Here is a 16,431-nt window from a genome sequence, read left to right as displayed (position 1 = left end):
GGGGGGGCCTTGGCCTCAGGACGACCCGCAGGCAAAGCCTTCCCTGCACGCCTGCCTCCTACCCACACGGGGGCTACGGCAGCCCCTCCCTGGCTCCTTACAGCAGAGGCGGCCCTCGGGTGGTCAGGCTGGGCTCACGGCCTCCTGGCCATTGTGCTGGGCGCAGGGAGACTCCAGAAATTAACCAGACGGATCTGATGAACCCACATTTTTTTCCCCCACAACCTGGGACCCACCCTGTCACCTCCTTCCCCGCCTGGCCAAAATGCTGGCCTGCAAGTTGGCCTCTGAAAGGCTCTCTGCCCATGGGACCGGGGGCCCCAGGCTGTGGAGAGGCCAGTGGATGGCCGGCACCGGGCAGGGTCATGGATGGGGTCAGTCTGCGGGCGTGAGAGCCAGCGTCTCGGTGGAGGTGGACATGACGAGCTGCAGAGTTACAGAGCAGACTCAGGGAGTCAGGAATCAGGGAACCACGAAATCAAAGGTGAGTTTCACACAGAAGCCCCGTGAACACAAGCAGCAGAACCCAGACTGCTGCCTGCAGAGATCAGTCAGGGAAGGACCAGGGCAGTAACGGGGTGAGAACGAGGGTCATAAAGAGGTGTTCACCAGAAGGCTGATGAAACCAGATGAAGTGGGAAATTCCAAAGGTTAGCATTCGAAATGTCCACTGAGAATTAAGGAAACGGAAATGATAAGCAAACACGTCTCTCCCGAGAGCGCCCGGCCCGGACGCAGAGGCGTTTCTGCAGGATTCTCAAAGAAACCAAAATTCCCAGGAACACTCGATTTCTATCTTATTCAAATTGTTTTGGAAAGTGGGAAAAGCGTGAAAGCTGCCCAGCTTATTGGATTCTTAAATCAGGTGAGGAAAATATAAGAAAAAATTGCCAGGTCCGTTTCACATATAAATGTAGTGGCAGAGACGATATGTGAACGTTAGCAAATCAGCTGCCAAAAACACACCGTCATCAAGGAAAGTTCCTCGCAGTAACACAAGCCTTGCTCGGCATCAGAAAACCTACCACATTTCACCACGCTAAGGAAAGAAAAGAAAAAAAAAATCACGCTTATCTTAACTGATGCAGAAAAAACATCTGGTCAGGTTTAATGCCTATTTCTGATGAAAACTCTTAGTAAATCAGGAACCTAAGGCGGCGGTCCCCAAACTTGGAAAACGGAAACGGAGGTGGGTCTGTTCTATGTGCTGGGTTTTCATGTTTTCGAAAAGGTCGAGGTGCCACTTCTTCTGACGGAGTCTCCTGTGCCGGCTGAAATGGAGGGCGGGAGGCCCCAGCCCGGGCCGAGGGAGGGAGGACCGTCTGTCTGCGGCGATGGCCTCCCCAGGAGCCAGGCACCCCGGCGGGGAGTGACCGATGAGGATGACGGACCCGCTGTGCCGGGAGATGGATGGCAGGCGGGTGCTGGTTGTCCGCACGCTGGCTCTGCTCAGCTTGGCCGGTGACAGACCCTGGGCTCCTGCACTAGAGGCTAAGACGGGCAGGGGAGGCAAACACCTAGCTCAGGTGCTGGCGCCGGCTGTGCCCAGCTGACGTCCAGGAGCTGCTGACCCCGGGTGATCTTTTTTTAAAGTCATTTCTACTGGGGTATAATTTACATACAATAAAATGCGCCCGTTTTCAAGGGCGCACGGCCCCGGGTTTGGGAAGATGGATATGTCCGTGTATATGGAGCGTTTCACTGGCGGCCCCCAGCACCCCACCGCCAGCCGTGAGCAAGCTCGGTCCGCTTCCCGCCACCGCTGTCCCACAGGGGTTCCAGAGTTTCAGAGCCACAGAATGCACCGGCACTTTTTGCTGTCTGCCTCTTCCGGGGGCCCGAGTGGGCTTCGGAGAACCCCCCACCCACCTGCGGAGGTGGCCCGTCACGAGTGTTCGCCTGTGCCGCGGTGCCAGGCGTGCTGCTGCTCCGGCTGGGCCGTCGGGGCGGGTGCTGCCATCCTCCCAGTTACCGCGACTCCGGCGCTGGGCTCCGGGGGAAGCGGAGTTCGCTCCCGACGTGTCGCCGTGCGGGCCGTGTCCCCGCGAGCCGCGTGCGTGGGCTGCGGCTCCACTTGGCTGCTGTCGGCTTCGAGATTTTTCCCGTCCTTGGAGCAGAGGAGTCGTGGCATCTCGCTGTGGCTGACGTTCGTTTGCCTGGGGACCGACGGTGCCACACGCCTTTCACGGGCTTGCGGCCACCTTTTTTTTTTTTTTTTTTTTTACCTTGTTTCTTATTACTGAGTTGTAAACTTCGTGATATATTTTGGGTACCAGTTCTTTTTTTGAGCCCCTCGCTCCCAGGTAGAGTTCTTGATATGTATTCCAGGACTGTCTCCTAGCAGGTGGCTTAACTTTTTGTCTTAACCCTGTCATTTGAAAAGCAAAACTTCACAATTTTGATGAAGTCCAATCTATCAACTTTTTTTCATTTATGGTCCAGACTTTTCGTTTACTATCTTAGAAATCTTTCTATACCTCAAAGTCACAAAGATTTCCTCCTAACCTTTCTTCCATAAGTTTTATACTTTCAGCTTCCATGTCTAGGCTTATGATAGATTTCAAATTGAGATTGTATCTGGTTTAAGGTACAGCTGAGGTCCATTTTTTTGTCCCCATATGGACATGCAGTTGTGCCAGCAAAATTTATCGAGTAATGTATGCTTTCCCCTTAAATTACCATACAACCTTTGCTCAAACGGAAAATTCGATGACCGTGTGTGTGTGTGCGTGTTCTGTCTCTGCTGCACGCGCCAATCGTACGCCGACAGCACGCTGCCACGGCGACTGCAGTCGGGTCGTCGAACGCCTTCAAGTTCATTTCTTCCCAAGGTTGCTTTGGATGGTCTCTCATCTTTGTGCTGACCTGTACATTTTAATTTTCAATTCCAGTTTTAAGGCTGCTGGGATTTTGACTGGGATTGTGTGGAAACTGTAGAAAACGTTGGAGGGAACGAGAGCTTAACGCTCAGCCTCCCGATCCATGAACATGGTACACCTCACCTCTCCATTATTTAGGTCTTAATTTTCTCTGGAATTATTATTTTTCTCAGTGCACAGATATTTTGTTTAGTAGATCCCTATCCCATGGTTTTGGATGCTACTGTAAGTGGTATTTTTTACTACAATTTCCAATTTTCAATGCTATATACAGAATATAATTGATTTGTTATACTGACCTTGCATCCTGCGGCCTTTGTTAAAGTCACTTTTTAGTTCTAGTTTTTAGGGTTTTTTTTGGTAGATTATTTAGGATTTTTTATGTATTAGGTCATGTTTTCTATCTTCTTTCGCAATCCGTGTGTCTGTCCTATTTTTTCTTGGTTTATCACATCGCTGAGACTGCCAGCACAAAATGGGCATCAGTCTTTCACCATTAAGTAAAATATTAGTTGTAGATTTTTCATACATGTCCTTTATCAGGTTCAAGAGGCCGCCCTCTATTTCTTTTTCATACTTATTTTTTAGGCGAGGCAACTCTTGGTTGACTTCACAGATTGCAAGGACCTTGTCAGCTCACGATCTCTTATTTTTTTATTTTTTACGCCTCCAGCACCTGGTCTTCCTGGGTGGTCTCCCATCCGAGTCCTAACCAGGCCCGACCCTGCTTAGCTTCTGAGATCAGACGGGATCTGGCACGTTCAGGGTGGTGTGGCCGTAGACTAAGAGGTTGCCTTCTGTTCCTCATTTGCTGAGGGTTTTTTTTTTTTTTAAGTCACACATGGGTGTTCAATTTTATAAGTAATTTCTCTGCAGTTATTGAGACAATTGTATGATTTCGATTTTCTTTAATCTGTTAATGTGGTGGACTGATTCTTTAATGTTTTAGCAACCTTTTGTTGCTGGGATAACACACACTGGGTTGGGACATACTACCCTTTCCACATATCATCGGATTTGCTATCCTGTTATCTTACTGAAGATTTTTTGGTCTATGTTCATTAAAGATATCGGTCCATGATGTCTTTGTCTGGTCTTGGTGTCAGGGTGGTGTGGCCCCATAAAATAATACAAAAGCCTCCTGTCACCCTTTACTTTCTGAAAATGATTTCGTCCTTGAATGTTTTATAGACTTCGCCACTGAAGCCATCTGGGCTGGAGCTGCCTTTGCAGCTCCAGGTTTTAAGTTACACCTGCAATTGCTTTTATACAGACCTATTCACATTCCTGTTTCTTCTTGAATCAGTTCTGGTAACTTAGGTCTCGCAGAGAATTTGCCCATTTTATCTGCACTAACTTGGCAAACTACTGACGTGTAGTTGTTCTTACTATTGTGTTTATCTTCTTGGTGTTTGTAAGACCTGTAGCAACATCTCCATCTTTCTTAGTATTTGTAATTTGTACTATCCACCCTTTTATCTTGATTGGTATTTTGAATCTGGTATAAGATAAGGATTGAGGTTCAGCTGGATGTCTGTTGGCTTTGTTGATACTTTTTCAGAGAGTCAGCTTCATTGTTTCCCACTTTCATCTTTACTATTTCCTTCCTTCGATTAACTTTGGATTTAATTTGTTCTTATTTTTCTAGCTTGAGGTGGAAGTGTTGGTCACTAAACTTTAGACCAATGCTCTTTATAATATAAGCATGTAAGGGTATGAGTTTCTGAGCACTACTTGGTGCTTTTCCCTTTGACCTGTGGGTTATTTACAAATGTTCTGTTTACTTTTCGAAATTGGAGATACTTTCTTTCTGTTGTTGATTTCCCACGTAACTCCTTTGTGGTCGGGAAGTATATCCTGTGCGATTTCAACCCTCTTAAATGGATCGAGCCCAGTTTTTCTGGCCCGACACATATACCTTGTGGAATGTTCCACGAGCACCTGGAAGGAATATGCTCTCTGCCATGCTGTGTGCAGAGGCCTCGCCGTGCCGGTCGGGGCGAAGGGCTGCGGCGAGGAGCAGACCCCTCGTGTCCTGCGGGCGTCCTGTCCACCTGCTCGGGACTCCAGCCACAGCGGCAGTGCTGCCTGTACCGCCTCCCGCGGCCACGAGCTCTCGCTCCGTGCGTTTCACGTCGCTCTCATCAGGAGCGACGGGCCAGGGCTGCTATGTGTCCCCGACCCACTGACTTCTACACCGTTGCCATGCATCCTGATGTCCAGTAGTGTTCCTCGCGGGGACATCTACATGGCCCCACCGTCGCACAGTCACTCAGCAATCCCGACCCGCGTCTTCGTATTTAAAGTGGGTTTCTCGACAGCACCTGGCTGAGTCCTGCCTTTTCCTCCCAGTCGGCTTTTCGATGGGATGTTTGGACCGCCACGCTCGGTGCCATTATCAGCGCGGCTGGTTTTAAGTGAGTCTTCGCGCTGAACTGCCCGCTACTGTCCCATCGTCCTTCGTGCCCCTTTGCCTCCTGGCCCGCCCACTTTCGGGTCGGTGTTCTGTTTTATCTCCACCACCTCACCGTTAGCTAGACTCCTTGGTGGGTTTTTACTTTTTTGAATGGCTGCTCTAGGATGCTGTACATGCGCGCCCCTAACTTCCCATGCCCACCCCGACTTTCCGCACAAGAGCCTTGCGCCCCGGGCGGACTCCCCGTCTGTCCCCTGCCACTCTGCTGTTTTCGTCACACGCTTCGCTTCTGCACGTGCCACGAACCCCATCACACAGTTACTCCCTACGCTTGAACCAGTCGATCATCTTTTAAAGGGAAACGTACGTGTGTCTTCGTCATTTACCCGCGTGGCCACCGTTCCCGCCCGCCTGCATCACTCTGTGGATCCGGGCGACCGTCTGGTGTCACCCGCCGGAAGCACTGCCTGGAACACGCCTCGCGGTGCAGGGCTGCTGGTGCGCATTCTGTCGCGTCTGCCTGGCCGTAAACATTTTCAGCTCACAGTCCTATTTGTGAAGGACGTTTTGCTACGTGTGGACTTCGTTTGCCAGCTTTTCCTTCGTCACCTTAAAGGAGACGTTCCTTTGCCTTCCGGCTCACGCAGTTTCTGAGGCGGGGTCTTCCATAACTTTTATCTACATTCAGCTCTATGTAATGTCCCTTTTATTCTTCCTCTGACTGCTTTTTGGGGGGCAGTGAGTAGTTTTCAATGTTTTTTTTTGTTGTTGTTGTTGTTGTTGTTTTAACAAACACACCGAAGAAGTGTGCGGCGCTGCCGGCGAATCCGCACGCCCCTCACCTGCCCCGCGGGGGCGGCGCCTGTCACTCCGCCCCATCATCTGCCGTGACCCCCGTGTCATCTGCACAACATAAACACGCCATCTCTTCTCCAGGATGACTTCCGTTGTCACGTCACCACCGCTGGATGGAGCTTCTTTCTGCGCTCTGGTTTGCCTTGCTTGACTGTGGCTGTCACCATGTCACCCATGCCAACGGCAGAAAGTCTGCTCCGCCATCCCCGGTCCCCTTCGCAGAGAGGAGGCACACGTCCGGCTGCTGCGGGGTCACAGTGGTTGGCCCGGCTCCCATCGGAGAGCCAGGGCGACCTGGACTAACACTGGAGGGCCACCGAAGGCAGCTGGACAGGGTGTCCTTCGCTCTGATGACCTGGACACCCTCTTCGACCGCTTTTGAGGTTTCGCCTTTATCACCAATTTTGAGAACTTTGATTATGATGTTCTCTGGGTCACGTGCAAGCGTGTGTGTTTATCCTGCTGCCCGGGGTGACTTCACTTCCTGGAACTGTGAATAAAAAGGTTTCATTGAACTTAGAAAAAAAAAAAAAAGGCCCGTGTTTCTTCCAACACGTTTCCTGCGCCTTCTCCCCCCGCGCTCCCTAGACTCATGGACGCCATCGCTCAGGCCACCGCGGCTGGGTTCTACTCCTGTTTTTTTCTCTCTCTGTGCATCTTTCCGGAGAGTCTTCTGCTATGTCCCCAAGTCCCCTGCTCTTTGTCCCCCCATCCCCAGCATGCTGTCGGTCCCAGCCGATGCCTCTTCCTTATCGAACATCGGACCTTTCACCCCTAGAAGCTGCGCTTGGCTCTTTTTAACGCTCGCCCTTCTCGCTGCACGTCTGTCTCTAAACGCTTGAATGCGGGGACCACGGTCCTGACGTCGCTTGCTCGTTTCTGCCGCTTCTGGGCCTCTCTCTGCGGATCGACTTTCCTCTGGATGAGGATCACACTTTCCTGCTTTTTTACCATGTTTCTTTTTTGGTACTTCTGGGTCAGATGTCAGCCATTGTAGATGTTGACATTTTCTCGTCATTTCTCAGTGCCAGGCTTTGCTTTCTCGGCCAGGGAGGCTGTCCCTGCTCGGTCATTTCCAAGCCTGTTCAAGTGTGTTTGGGGTGAGTCCGCCTGGGCCTGCCCGGCTGCTAAGTACGGCCATGACCATGGGGGGCTCGTCCCTCTGATTAGCCAGAGCCTGCGGCCCCCCTGACCCCTTGAGACTGTGGACCCGGCTCTGCTTCTGGGCTGCGTGTCTCTCCTCCACCCAGGCCCGTGGAGCGCCCCCCACACACCTGCGGGATCACGAGACTCAGGAGGCTCCCTGCGCGGGTCTCTGGGGCTGCTCCTGCAGTGCCCCCCCCCATACTCCTCCCTGCGACGGCGAGCTCCTTCTGTTCCCAAAGCCCACACGCGTCCCCGGCGCGGCAAGGCTGCGGAGCTGTGCTTGGTGTGTGTGGTCCTGGCACCCACCTCACTCCTGCTCTTCCTTCAAGGGTCCCTGCCCCGTGCTGCCTACGTCCAGGTCTGAGACAGTCGCTTCACACATTTTGTCCAGTTTTCCAGGTATTAACTAAAGTCCAGTCCTCACGACAGCCTGGCCAGAAGCGGAAGCGAGGGCTCGCCAAGCCGTGGCCCCAGAACAGGCACCAGCGCCGACTCGGCTGCTCTGGCTCCTTCTGAGTGTGTGCTTTGTTCTAAGGGCTGTTGCAATATGTGTCAGGTGGCAGCGGTTGCTTCACCGCAACTTCAAGGAAAGAGCCAGCGAGGACCCACTTGACTGCCATTCTCAAAAGCCTGCAGGGTGCTCCGGGCCTCTCAGAGCATCTTGTGGTGGCCAGCAGTAGGGGCGGGAGGCCCGGGGCTGCGAGGTGCACACTGACCCTCCTGCCGTCCCACCCCGAGTCACGGCGGGCACAGCTGAGGGGACAAAGGTCCCTGCTGAGCAACAGGAGGGCAGGATGCTTCACCCCTGGGATCCCGGAGCAGCTGCGGTCACAGGCTGGACAAGCTTCCATGAGCAATGTCCAAGCGCACCTGTCTCCCAAGGTCGCTGTGACACGTGAGCACGTGTGCTACGCCCTGCCCTGCGATGGAAAGCATGTCACTTGTCCCCAGCCCACGTCCCGAGGCCCAGCCCACAAGCTCGGACTGGCTTTGCAACACTGCTTGACGGCTTTGCTTTCAACACTTTAAGGCCGACGCTCCTGTTTCGTGGCTGACACAGGTGCTGGGTCTGCTATAACTTTTACCTGCATTAACTTTTATGTAACATGCCTTTTATTTTTCCTTTGTTTCTGGCACAGAGGGCAGCCCTGCCCAGCCCACAGTGGCCTCTCTCCCTGTGGGGAGGGCTGGCAGGGCTCTGAGCTGAGTCTTGCAAGGTCCTCTTGGCCTGCCAGTGTCACCTGGCACACCGGGGGCCCGTGCACTGGGCGCAAGGTCATGAACAGGTGGCACAGAGCGCCGTGTCCAGTGCGTGCACAGTGGGGCTGCACACTGTCTTCCGAGATCACTCCCCCGTGTGGCCAACGCCTCTCCCCGTCCATCACCCGAGAGCAACGTGGGGGACTGAGCCCTGGTTTCATGAGAAATCCAAGAGCACCTGTGGGGACGTCAGTGTTCCTGGTGCCGAGGACATGTGTGTGAGGTGACGTGAAGAGCCCGTGTCCAGGGAACCATCCCATGCCCTCTGAGCAGGGCTGGGCCTGCAGAGCTGTGGCTGAATCGCAGCCTGACTTCAGAGGGAGGCCTGGAACTGTCCGTACAATGCCAGGATGAGGATGGATGGGACAGTGTCCTGGGACCCGCTCAGCCCTGTCCAGAGGCTGGCAACCTCAGTGTCCGCGTTGTGTGCGGTACGACCAGTCCGGGGCAGTGCTTCCCGGTGCTCCCCCAGCCCCTCGGTGACACAGGACGCTACCTTTTCTTCCGTTGTCCTGTCACCACGTAAAACCACGAACACGGCTCCGCTGGAGGGCCACGCGTCACTGGATGTGGCACACCTAGTGGCCAGGAGTGGGGGCTGCAAGCTGAGCTGCGTTGGGCCCACGCTTTCTTCCAATTTTTAATTAGTTGCCAACATTCAGAAATGGAAGCATCCTATATAAAGTGGGGTTCCCGGCTTGGCGGACCCACGCTCCCCTGGAGGGCACCTGGGGGTGCCATCAGCAGCAGCGCACACCTCTGCTCAGCCACCTGCTGCCAGGCCCGAGGGCGCCAGCATCTGGGGCCCGACCAGGAGCACTCAGGGTCTGCAGTCAGTGGTGGCTTCTGACCCTGACCAAGTGTAGGGCTGTGTGGCTCTAGGCAGGAGCTAGCGACGGGGTCATCTCTACATCACCTAGACCTAGAGGCCGACCTCCAGGACCTGCTGGGAAGGCCTGGCTGGGGGATGTGGGGTGTGACGCTGTGACGCAGGGTGTGACACTATGACGCGGGCTGTGACGCTGTGACGTGGGCTGTGATGCTGTGACGCGGGCTGTGACACTGTGACGCGGGGTGTGACGCCGTGACGTGGGCTGTGACGCTGTGACGTGGGCTCTGTCTCTACCTGGGTCCTCAGATGAGAACGGCCCGCTGGCCCCTGTGGAGGGGTCCCCACGGTGATGCCCGCGCTCGCCGGGTTTAAGGTGACTGCGTGAGTGGCCAGGTTGACAGGCTCCTGTCCGCATCCTGGCAACCCACCCAGCTCCTCCCAAAAGAAAACATAATTTTAATTTCAGGAGAAATGAATGCGATTGTTCAAAAGAACAAAAATGTGAAGGAAAACCCGACGCTGCCTCGTGGCCCTTGCGCGGCCGTGTCGCCCTTGCCCCTGATCCTTTCTCGTCCCCTCACTGACGGCCCGAGGGTGGGGGTTCCCAGAGTGGGAGGGTAAGAGTCGGCACCCAGGAGAAAGCAGGGTGCCCTGCGGAACCTTTCAGACCCCAGGGAGAGAAGGGGAGCCCTGCCCACGCGAGCCAGTGCCTGGACCCGGGGCGCTGCGTTGTTAACCCCAGAAACGGAGGCATCTACCTTCAGGGCCCATCGCCCTCTGGGTGCAACCACAGTCCTCAGGAGCTTCCTGCCTGCTGTCTGACCCTGGTGACAACCCTGGCCCTTCCCCCACCCACCCCGCCCCTGTCCCCTCGGGAACTCCAGGGAATGGAATGAAGGTTCAGACTGGGGACTCTGGCTCTGTGGCCAGAATCCAATCGGATTCTGGGCCCCGGTCTCCCGTGGAAATGGGGGCCCAGGAGCTGTGTGGTCCCCCCAGGGATCGCCGTGCTGAGTGGGTGGAGCATTAGGAGCAGCCCTGCCACCTAGTGAGCTCTGACCCCCTCAAAAAAATCTTCCCCACAGCGGGTCCCCTGAGAATGCACCTCCCACCCTCTGCGTCCTGACCGTCAGAAACCTCGGTGCACCGCGCTTTCCTATTCACCAGCTCCAGCAGCCGCCTGGAGAACGGGCGCAGAACCGAGCGACCGCAAAGCACACGAACTCGAAAGCCAAAAACAAGACCCGCAGTGAGACAGCACTTCACCCATCGGACCAGCAACGAGAGGGAGAGCTCGGTAGCGACTGGCCGGAACTGGAGCAAGGTCTCACTGCGGTCGGCGGTGGCGGCGTCTGTGGGTAGTGTGGTCACCCGCTCGGGACCCACACCACTGCCCGAGCCAGCGACTTCCCTTCTCCACCTGGGTCTGACCATGGAGGCCCCGGCAGCTCTGCTCTGGGGGCTCAGCACCCTGGGGACTTGGCAACCTGGGGGCCTAGGTGTCCGTGCCCATGGAGTTCAGAGGAGGCGCCTGGGCAAGGGGGTGCACAGACCACTGAGACCTGCCATTTCTGGGTGCCAGTGCTGCAGCCCCACCGAGAAATGCCGCAGACGGCAGTGCAAATAGAAACCACCCCAGTGTGCGCCACCGAGCAGAGCCAAGGACGTGCACACGGTTAAGTTCCGAGTGGGGTCCAGCCTGAAAGCAGCAGGGCAGCTGGACAGTGGTGGGCTGGGAGACAGAGACGGGACTGGAGGCAGGGTGGGACTAACTTTTCACCTAAAACCTGGCACTGGTCAATTCCCAGCTACAGGGAGCTGTCACTCCCAAGTAGAGGAGGCTGGAGTCCCTTTGCTCCAGTGGCTGCCACACAGGCTGCACAGCTGACACACTAACAAAATCTGCTCCCAGATGCCAAGTGACTTATATACGACTGACCTTTACTATGTTGCTCAACAGTATCTTTCCAGCTTGATTATTTTTCAGGTTGAAAAAGACTGTCAGAATTTGTGACTTTTAAATCACATCTAAGGGTAACCTTCTAATCATTTGTAAACACTGTCTGATTCTGTACATTTTCGGCTTTGATTTCAAGCCCTGTCACTGCGGGGCTTGAATGACAGGCATGACATGGAAAGCTGGCGGTGTCTGGCCACCTTCCAGGCCCCGCAGGACCTCCCCATTCTGGGCTCTGTGGAAGGGTCTGTTCTGTGTGGGTGGCCCAGGATCCAATGACACGATGTCCAGGGGGCGGGGCCTTGCTCTCAGCCTGAAGATCCACCTTTGTAGCATCAGAAGAAACTGCGCGTTTCAGTCAGAATTCACCGGTCACTTCCGTATGGAAGGCACGGCCGCCTTCAGGGCGGTTAGCGCTCCCCACTGGGAAGCCCTCCTTGCCCAGAGTGTGGTGTTTCTCTAACCACTGCACCCTTTGCCTGAGACTCCGAAGCCCCTGCCCCAGCCTCAGGCCCTCACCGAGCACCTGGAGGGGACCTGCTGGTGCTAGCCAGGGGTCAGGGGTCAAGGAGGACGCCCCCCCCATCCCCCCGCCCCGCGCCGCGATTCCCCTAGACAAAAGAATCACGATAAATGAGAAAAAGAGCGTGAGGTCCAGAGCTGGTGCTGAAGGGGGAGGAGGCTGGTGGGGGTGAAGGCTTCGAGGAGGAGGCCGGCGCGCAGGGGCCTAAGGTGGGGTGCACACGGGCTCGGGGGTCCGCCGGTGCAGGGGGTGTCTACCCGTGCGGGCAGAAGGAGCTGGGTTGTGACGCGTCTGTGGCGGAATGACGATGGGGCCGGAGCTGCAGCTGCCCCAAGAACGGAGGTGACAGGCTACAGGGGCTGGAGATGCCGCACCCGACAGCGGATTGGGGAGGGGGCTGTGGGGACCCCGAGTCCAGGCCCTGCCCTCAGACAGGGTTGCAGCAGAGCCTGGCCAGGCGGGCAAAGGGCGGGACGTGTGAGAAGTGGGCTGGGACCTGAGGGCGGGCGGGTTCTGAGCGCGAGGGGCGGGGCCTCCGGGGGCGGGGCCGGGCTGCCGGGTGGGATGGAGGCGCTGGTCCCACCTCAAAACCTCGACGAGTGCCGCCTTGAGAAACGCCGCGCTGTGAGAGCTCTTCGCGGCACTCCGTGCAGACGCCAGACACTGCCGCGCTACCTCTTTGCCGTCTTTACCTCCGTCCCTGACCGCCTGGGCTCACGGCGCGACGCCCCGAGGCCTTTAATCTGGGGGAGCCGAGACGCTTCGCCCCGGTGGCCCGCACTGCTTGCCTGGGGACCCGCCCACCGCCCTGCCCTCCGTTGTCGCGCTGCCGGCCCGCGTCCCCCGAAGCGTCGCTGGTGAGGCCTGACCCGGCCGGCGGGCACGCGTTTACGGCTGCGCGGCGCAGACCGCATGGCGCCAAGCTACCCAGAGGCCGCTGCTCCCTGCAGGCGCCACCGTGAGATAAGGCTGGAAGCCTCGTATGTCACTTTCATTAGGCTGCCCTGCGACTTGCAGCCAAGAGCATTTGAAGAGACACAGGCCACTCCCACTTCTCCCCAGGCCGGTTCCACTACTGACCAGCCTGTCATCAGCAGAAGAAACCACATACTGCTACCCGCCCTTGTGGGTCAGGTGCCCACCCAGAATGTGCTGGGTGGTCATCCACAGCCACCAGAGGCGGCCCTGCTCTCCACGGGACGGCACTGCCTGCAGCCCATGCACGCCCTACCGGCGTGTCACACGGCTGTCTCACAGTTCGTTCTGCAAGCCTCTTGCCTCTCTCAGCCCCGGCTTTGTGTCATGCTTGAAAGGGACAGGGACCCCACTGCAGACCCGGCTGGCTGGACCCTGCCTGGCACTTGCATCTCTGCCTGCCAGAGCTCCACGGCTTCTACCCCAGGCCCCCGACCGGGCACTGGCACAGCTGGCAGCCAATGGCGGGGGGTACATCTCTCTCTGGGGCAAGGGGCAGACGCGCTTGCCAACCACTAGGAAAGACTGGGTGCCGCGTCCTCTTTCTACCCTACTGCGTGACAAGGTCCGGAGACGGGGACAGAGGCTTCGAGGAATGCATCGTCAAGAATGAGGACGTGGCACGTGTTTAGGGATAATTGGTTTCTTAGAAACGATCCTATTAATAGGGGGAATTTGGGTAGCACAAATTCTAGTAAGTGTAAACGCTGTACAAATGGATTTCCTCAAAATTGGCTCTGAGGAAAAAACAGTAAATTCCCCGCGTATGGAATCAGCTCCAGTCACCCTGACGTATCCAGAATGCGTAAACCCTTTATTTGAACAATTATTAAGAGAAATTCCTTTCGACGCGCCTCTTAAAGATGTTACGAATAAATTATAACAAGCTGAATTACTAGAATCAGTTTATACTCCTGTTCCCACACAGTTAGTAGAAAAATTAGTAAAGGATAAATTTACGCATAAGCCTGTGCCTACTATGGAAGGGCCTCCTTTTGTGGCCTAGTGGATAAATAGAAAACTCTGGTACCCACCTGGGGGGGCTAATAGTATGAAAAGATTACCTGATCTTCCTTTGCCTTATACAGGAGCTTATAATAAAGATAGTGTACGTATAGTGAATAAAGATGGAACTCATGTGCCTTATAGTAGTTTAAGTTTCATAGAAAGGCTGGCTAGGTCAGGACCTCCTTAGTGCTTAAAAAACAAAGGAACAGAAACTTAGCTTATGAAAGCAGCTTTGTAAAACTGATTTTTATAAATATTTTCCTCATTACTGCACCAAGGAAACTTTTGAACAGCTATGAGGAAGGTTCAGCTTGAACTTTAGATATAGCACAAATCAAATAGCATCTAAAAGATTTCTTCAGGCAGAAAGAAGAACAATGTCTGCCCACAAGCCAATGCTTGCTGTTATGAATACATCTATCTATCACCTTTACTTAAATCAAACTGTATCTTACGTAATAGATGTAAGAATTAAAAGTTTAGATTGTTCCTTCAGGTAGTTCTGTTCTAATGATTGAGAGAAAAATGTACTAGTTCATCATGAACATTAATAATAATATACTCTAGATTTTTCTGCTTTGCCTAACCACAGAAATTTAACTCCCTGCTACCTTAACTACAAAGTATAATCAAATGCCAAAATAAAAACTGTAAAAGTTGTACTCAAATCACAATAAAACAGAACAGCGTCACACCACCTCTGAGTCGTGTAGTCGACTGTCTCCCGCGCCGACGCCTTGCCCACCTTCGGGGCCCCCTGGATCCTGTCGTGGCTGGACCGCGGCAGCTGGGGTTCCGGCGCTGGCCTTCTTCGGCTGCTGTGCAGGCCCAGGACACGCCCCACTCCGCTTTGTGGGATGGGGGGACAAGGAGCCCCGCAGCCAACTGCTGTGCCTGACGGTCTCGTGTCTTCTGCCAGCATCTAAGAAGCTGTGGCCAGAGCGTGCGAGGCAGGGAGGCTCACAGTTCTGCCCGCCTGCCTCTGTCCAGTCCCACTGAACCCTGTCCTGCACGTGCCGGGCACTTCCCTCTGGAGTTCACCCCCGCCCACTTCCCGGCGCCTTCTGCCAGAAGACACTGTCCCGTCTGGTCCTTGCTCTGGCTGAGCTGACAGCTGCGCCACTGCACAGAGGCCACCCACGAGATCACAGCAACACTCGCCCTGTGAAAAATGGGCTCTTCTCGGTCCTGACTTTTCCTGACCCCCTGGCATCCCATCCAGTTGGCCAGTCCCCTCTCTCAAGCTTTTCATTGTAAAAACTACCCAAATGACAGCAAGCACATATAATGTATGGCTACAGTTTAGAGAATAATAAGAATGAAAAATAATTTACAGATTGTTTGCTCAGCTTAAGATATGCAGCAGGCTGCCACCAGCGTTTGTAAATAAAGTTTTATTGGCATGCAGCCACGCCCACACTTCCATAGTTTCTGTGGTGGCTTCTGGGCCACACGGGCAGACCTGGGTCACTGCAGAGACCACAGGGCGGCGAGTCCCACACATTCACCAGGCACCCGTTGAGAGCACGTCGGCCGCCTCCCACCTGAGACAGGTGATGGCAAAATCATGGTTTGCCCTAGAGAGTGAAAGGTGAGGCCGCCCGCATGTGACTCCGGCTGGCAGCTGTCTTCCCTGGGCCCACGGCAGCTCGTGGTCTGCGGGTCCCACGGCGGCTGAGCTTGTAGGCAGCTTTCAGGATGGTCCAGAGCCTCTGGGGCTCCGAGCTCTGTGGGGACACATCCAGCATGCACTTCTTGTGGTCACTCGGGTGGGGCGAGCTCCGGCGTCCTGGCACTGAGAATCACCGCGCTGGACTGCTCCAGCCCCGGCCCAGCCCCGGCCCAGCCCCGGCCCAGCCCTTCGGGTGTCTCCAAGCCCCACATCCTCTGCTCCTGAAGCTCTGACCAGCACGTCACCTTCCTTCACGCACCTCCCTCCCTTCCTCTCTCTCTCTGTCTCTGAGCAATTTCTTCATATTTGATGGTTTTTCTTTCATTAAGTCTGCAGTACACGATCTGCTGTTAAACTCACGCACTGAGTTTTTAATTTCATTTCTTAAAGTTCTTCTCCTTAGGTCTGCTCGCTCTTTACAGTTCCTTATTCTTGGATGACTTTTCTTGCTGGCGTTTTGTTTCTTTAAGCGCAGGAAGCACAGCTATGGGTCCCCCGTACCTTCCTGGCCTACGTCTGCTGGCCTCACTCCCGGCGCCCTGTTACCTGTGTGTGGGTTCTCGTTCTTTTTTTTTTTTTTTCTTAGTTTATTGGGGTAACATTGGTTAATACAATTATATAAAAGAAAATCTTTTTTTTTTTACGCCTACAGCACCTGGTCTTCCTAGGTGGTCTCCCATCCAAGTACTAACCAGGCCCGACCCTGCTTAGCTTCCGAGATCGGATGGGATCGGGCGTGTTCAGGGTGGCACGGCCGTTGGGTTCCCGTTCTTAACCGAAGCCGGATTTGCGGGAATACCTCAAGGCCTGGGTGGGGACTCCTGACGTGGCCACGTGTGCTAGTGCCTGGCTCTCGGGGCTCCCCTAGTTCAGAGTCACCCCAGATTAAAGGCCTCGGACCTCGCGGG

The 16,431-nt window shown here is 54.9% G+C and overlaps 1 protein-coding gene, 1 non-coding gene and 1 pseudogene across 7 annotated transcripts in view; all 3 read right to left on the bottom strand.

Annotated features, from left to right (window-relative positions):
* Positions 1–16,431, bottom strand: part of CCDC57 (coiled-coil domain containing 57) — a 67,780-nt gene that overhangs the window by 4,946 nt on the left and 46,403 nt on the right. The gene's annotated exons all lie outside the window — the stretch shown is intronic.
* On the bottom strand, positions 3,544–3,662 carry LOC112480184 (annotated as a pseudogene).
* Positions 16,167–16,285, bottom strand: LOC112480152. Its single transcript, XR_003046505.1, has one exon. It is a non-coding gene; the product is annotated as a 5S ribosomal RNA (ribosomal RNA).

Source organism: Pteropus alecto, unplaced genomic scaffold (assembly GCF_000325575.1).
Source record: "Pteropus alecto unplaced genomic scaffold, ASM32557v1 scaffold134, whole genome shotgun sequence".
In the NCBI taxonomy this organism is placed as follows: Eukaryota; Metazoa; Chordata; class Mammalia; order Chiroptera; family Pteropodidae; genus Pteropus; species Pteropus alecto.
The sequence above is the reverse complement of the archived record's forward strand: the minus strand, read 5'-3'. Positions and strand labels throughout refer to the sequence as shown.